The sequence below is a fragment of the Onychomys torridus genome, chromosome 6 (assembly GCF_903995425.1).
Source record: "Onychomys torridus chromosome 6, mOncTor1.1, whole genome shotgun sequence".
In the NCBI taxonomy this organism is placed as follows: domain Eukaryota; kingdom Metazoa; phylum Chordata; class Mammalia; order Rodentia; family Cricetidae; genus Onychomys; species Onychomys torridus.
This window is the reverse complement of record NC_050448.1, coordinates 48,441,250-48,447,354: the sequence shown is the minus strand read 5'-3', so window position 1 is coordinate 48,447,354 and position 6,105 is coordinate 48,441,250. Positions and strand designations below refer to the sequence as shown.

The 6,105-nt window shown below is 37.5% G+C and overlaps 1 pseudogene; it reads left to right on the top strand.

Annotated features, from left to right (window-relative positions):
- Positions 1 to 860: 860 nt before the first annotated feature.
- On the top strand, positions 861 to 5,609 carry LOC118586161 (annotated as a pseudogene).
- The last annotated feature ends 496 nt before the right edge of the window (positions 5,610 to 6,105 follow it).

Sequence of the window (6,105 nt, the reverse complement as noted above, 5' to 3'; positions counted from 1 at the left end):
GGCTTGAGGGATTGAGACCTTGTTTCTTGGTTTCAGAAAAGGAGACAGTGTCAAGGCTTCTGATTCTTTTGCATACACAATTAGCAGAAGACTTCTGTGTAAATCAGTTCACAAATGCTCCCTATATATATATCAACAACATTTATAAATTTCTCTCCATTGTTGTTTATCAAAATTTAGCCTATCACACTATTGTTCACATTTTTATCCTAAAGATACTCAGAAATTTCTATTACAGACTTATTTTTTCAGTCCATACCTTTACCAAATCTATCTGGCATGAAGCGAGTATATGCTAAGTCATAATAATACCAGAGATGTGGAAAGAAAACTTTACACCATAGAGAATACTGAAAGACTAAATAAGCTACCAACATTACCATTTTTTTTTTCTTTTTCTGTTTTTCATGTGTGTGTGTGAGTATACATGAGTGTTCACATACATATGATGTGTAGTGTAAATACATGTCTGTCTGTGTGGCAGTACATGTGTATGGGTGCAGTTGCATTAGAAGCTGAGGTTGATGACGAGAATTATTCCCAGGTTGCTTTTCCTCTATTCTCAAAGAAACAGTGCCACATATTCAAACTCAAGGCCCACCCTATCCAGCTTGCTCTGGGGATGCCCTGTCTCTAGAGTTCAATGCTAAAATTATAAGTTGCATTCTATGCCCATCTGGCATTATAGGATTTCTGGGGATCCAAAATAGAGCTCATGTAGCCAGCACTTTAATGGCTAAGCCACTCCCCAGCCACAAACAAGGATTGTTAAGAGAAGAAATAAAAACCCTAAATTTATCTTTAACAACTAATATATCCATGAAAAACTGATCTAATGGCATACCTAATGTTTAATAAACATGACACCTAACAAAGACAGTGAAGACAAGAATGTCCACATGTATGAGTCTAAAGAGTTTTATGATGAGAAACAGAAAAGGATCAAGAACTCCAGAATCAAGGATCCCAACAGTGGCAAACCTTTCTTCTAACTTACAGAAAATTTTCTGGAAAAAGAGGGCTCAAAACAAGAGTAGAATTATTCTCTTTCACACCCTAGCTCTTTCAATCTGACTCACCCAATAGAGAGCAAAGACAAAGAAGAGAAAGCTGGAACCTCCCAAAGAATTAGAAACCTCACAGACCAATGCTGCTCACATCTCCTGGGCCAGAACACAGTAACAAAGATGCAGAGTGCTGCAAAGCAGGCTGAAGGTATTTTCAGTTTGTTGCTAAGCAGGATATGAGATCTCTATTATCTCAAAATAGGGGAGTGTGGATTTTGAGAAACAAATAGTATTTTCTCTCTCCCTTTTCCCCTCCCTGTAGTTAACACCAAACTTCTAGCCTCTGGATATTTTATGGAATAGACAACATATCCCTATTTGTAAGGAACTTTTCCGATGATAAAACTGAAGTCACCTCTCCAGGCACACTCTTAGTTCCCCACAAACTAGGTCCTTTGGACATCCCACTGACCATTTCTTAAAAAGCAATACATAGTACTTTATGCTAATCTCATCCAAACAGCCTTATTAATTTATAATTATTTAGGACTAACATTAAATATATGATTTATGTTACTTAGAATCAAATAGTACTTTAACTTAGAAATAAAATTTGCCAATGCAAGTTATCAAAAAATTGGAGGAATAAGAAATAACTAAAATATTCCCCAGAAGAACATGTTAAGTAGACTTAAGGGAATGTTGCTATGTTCATTAAATTTTAATGTTCTTAAAGTAAATTTTCATTTACTTAACAATTATTTATGTTTAAAACACAAGAGATGATAAATCTGATTTTGAAGTATATTCATGACACCACTTCAGTTAGAAGTTAGGAAAACAGAATCCTTTAATGAATAATATCTTAATTTTGAGATACCTAATATGATCTATAGCCTATAGAAAGTTCATTGGAAGAACAGATTTTGGAACAGGGGGCAGGGCACAAAGAATGTTTACTCATTTATGTTTTTGAAAGTCAGATTTTCAGAAAATTATATAACTGAGAACAGTCACTAGGGTTACCTAAATAAATACCTTTATAATTGCAATTCCATGTTATATTATTTGATTTACTGAAAGTCCATGAAGTAAATGCTTATGAAGAAAAGTGACTGTGATTCACAACTACCACCAGTTCCTTCTGCCAGCCCATAAAATAGTTCTCCAGGGTTCTGTCTTCTGTTTTAACTGTCTCCTCAGCTGTCTCATTGACTGCCATAGTTTGAACATTGCCCTTATGATGTATTGCTCATCTCCAAATAATCATCTCATATCTGGGATTTGTCATTGGAACCAAGAATATGAATCGAATCCACCTCTTCTGATTCAGGATAAAAATCATTCCTGGCGCTCAGCATATATATTAGCAGGCAGGGTGCCCATAAGGATGTTCCTCTGTTTCCACTTCTGGTTGACTTAAATTCATTGTGTCCTTGACTCTTTTACTTTGAGAATTTTAAAGGGATGCTAGTTCTCACACTAATGATTGTGAAACTTATTTTCTTAATTGTAACTTCTAGCTGAGTTCAGGTCCCTTTCATCTACTAATCTAATAGTTCCCACTAAAATTTATAAAGTATACTAGGTAATTAAACTTACATATTTTAGCCCAGCTGACATAAAACCTGAGGCAGTACTTTGGGTGGAGACTAGAACACTGTTTACCAAGGAATCAGTTGAACTGGAGAGAAATGAGCTTTGAAGTCCCAGAGTAGCCTATTTAACACAGAAAACATGAAAGTGATAATCAAGCCTATACTCATTGTCATAGTTCAAGCAAGAGGCTAATCTGGAAAAACCACAGAGTCCCCTGTTCTGTCGTCTCCCATAAGATGGTACCAGATAGGGGTTAGATACATTCAGTCAGAAACACATAGGGGCAGAACCAGTTCTTTTAGCTCAGGGCTGAGATGGCTGTGAGAAAGCACTGAGTGCCGTGTCTGGTTGGCGACAGTGTCTTTCACATCATCATCTACCTGATATGATTCTGGCTGAGGCACCACAACCATAGTGAGGAAGGCATCTGCTAAAAACTTTCTAAAAAGAGCACGGGCTAGCAGTACAGAATGGAATAAGAGTAAATGTGTCTAGATTCATTTTAAGATGAATTTGTTACCTGAAAGCTAATTACATATGTGTATATGTGTGTGTTTGTATGTGTGTGTGTGTGTGTGTGTGTGTGTGTGTGTATGTGTGTGTGTGTGTATGTACATGTATATATTATATATGTATGTGTACATAATGACTTTCAAATCAACTAAGCTGGTCATCCTGCATAACTAGGGCCCCTAAACAGCTTTGCTTTTTTACCAGTTTTTTATTAGCTGATGAGATCAACATGACCAATAGTGGTTTTCTTTTCCTTTTGACAGTCAGAAATTCAAGAACTACAATTTGGGTTGAATCATAGGACACATAAACACAATATTCCAGTTTTCTGATTCAGTCTTTTAAGAAAGCAAATTATTTTTCCCTTTAAATTAGTATTGTCCTATAATCCACATAGTTGTAAAAATCATGTGTATGTTTTAATAATATTGTAGCAAAACTATAGACTTTTTACTCTATGGGATGCTATCTATGCTCTACAGCCTCAGCAGACATGTCACTCTTTAGTATAACTGTAAATTATGTTGCATATGTGTACCTGTTTGTACGTATGCAGAAGCATATATACAACTATGCACTTTTGTGTAGAAGCCAGAGGAAACCTCTGATGTCATATTTCAGAAGCCACCCACTTTGCTTTGCTGTTAAGAATTGTTTTTGTTCCATATGTTACATGTATGTAATCAAACCGCATGCTTTCCCAGTGCATGCAGAGAGCATAGAAGGGGATGAAACCCCTGGAAATGAAGTTAAACAATGGTTGTAAGCTACCAGTAGCACTGGGAACAGAACAACATGTGTCTTCTCCAAGAAGAGTAAGTGCTCTTAAATCACTTTAGCCCCATTAATCTTGTTTTTGTTTTGTTTTGTTTTGTATCTAGGGTCTCTCACCGGCCTGGAATTCACTAATTAGGGTTGCTTGCTGGTTGGTCAGGGAACCCCAGGTATCCTTCTGTCTACCTTTCCAGTGCTTGGACTCAAGTATGCTACTAGGCCCCATGTTTTACATGGGTACTGGAGACTGAACATAGGCCCTGGTGAATCATATATTTTACCAACTGATATGTCTCCTTAACATTACATGGGTCTTGGGTTTTAAATTCTTCTAATACCTAAATCCTTCCTCTCGTTATTCAAAATGTTCTGTGCATATTAGGTTAAGGTTCTAACATTATAAATTTACTAGGATACAACATATGCTATATTGTATACCTCTGAGCTATAAACATCACCTTAAAATTAAAACAATTTCGCTGGGGGGTTGGTGACACACCTTTAAGCCCAGCACTCGGGAGACAGAGCCAGGCAGATCTCTGTGAGTTCAAAGCCAGCCTGGTCTACTGAGAGAAATCCAGGACAGGTACCAAAACTATACAGAGAAACCCTGTGTTGAAAAAAAAAAAAAAAGTTAAAACAATTTCAAGTTCTTTGCTACCTGAAATTCCTTGTTTCTTCACAGGATATTACATATACATATACATATACATATATATGTATATATATGCACACACACATACACATATATGTATGTATTCAAATGCTCATTCTTTATGATAAGATGTTGTTAAAATAAAACCATCTGAACTAAAAAATATTTTGAAATAAAAGTGTATTTAATACTCATAAATGAGCCTGGAAACTTAGTAACACATTATACTGTAAAGTATCAGTTACTTACTCTTGAAAGCAGGTGGCTGTCTGGTAATGGAAACTGACCATCATGCTGAGAGTGTCATCCTTACTTATGATTAGCCTGAGAGAAGGTCAACGTTAAAAATCTTCTGTATGTTTTCTACTAGGTTCTCATAACTTCTGCAAAACTTTGGACATAGTTGCTATGTCCAGCCAGCATCAAGCAGTTGGCATCTCTTGGGACTACTGGCACAAGCTCCGCAAGACCTGGGGTAAGAGAAAGTTCTACCACAAAAAGCAGAAGCATGAGCTGGGACAGCTTGAGATCAACACTGACATTGGCCTTCGTCATATAGACCCAGTCCAAGTTTGAGGACTAAGCAGTAAGAAGTACTGAGCCTTAAGATTGGATGTCGGGAACTGTTATGGGGCTCTGAGTATCATACTTGCAAAACAGGCATCATGGATGCTGTCTACAACGCATCCCATAACAAGTTGGCCTGCACCAAGACCCTGGTGAAGAACTGCATCGTGCTTATTGAGAGCACAATGCACCGCCAATGGTACCAGCCCCACTCCGCACTGCCACTGGCTGTGAGAAGGGGGCCCAGCCCAGCTGGCTCCTGAGGAGGAAGAGTTTTAAAACAAAAAACAATTGCAGAAAATTCAAAAGAAATGTTATAAAAGGAGAGAGAACACCAAAATCGGTGGTCTTCGGAAGGAGTGGCTCCAGCAGGACAGGCTTCTTGCCTAGATGGCCCCAAGACCAGCCAGTGTAGCAGAGCAGAGGGCTAGGTTCAGGGAGGCGAGGAGGTGGAGTTCTATCTGAGGAAGATCAAAGCCTGCAAAGGCAAATAAACCACCATTCATGGCTCATGTAATAAAGGTGTTTATTCTTCTATGTTAAAGAAAAACATGTAGTGAATGAAATTTAAAACAAATTTTAGTTAAAGACGTGTGTGTGTGTGTGTGTGTGTTACTTCATTTCTTTTTCATCATATGATCAAGTTAATTTGTTCTTAAGGATTCTTACTAATGTCTTCTGAGACACCAATTTCCATACTACAAGTTTATAGTTGAATTTATGTATATATCCAGATCTTTATTTACCATTATTTTCTCACAAATGCACATTTTTTAAAACTTAGCAAAAGGGAGGTTTTGCTTTTCTCTTATACTCAATACTGAAGACACCAGAAAATCCTATAAGCTCCCAACAGAATTGAAGCCAGAGGGCTTTGGGGCACAGCTCAATGTTAGAGTGCTTGCCTTGAAGGCATGTGGCCCTGAGTTTGATCCCCAGCACAGCAAATAAATAAAAAGGAATCAGCGTCTCATCCTACCATAACCACCT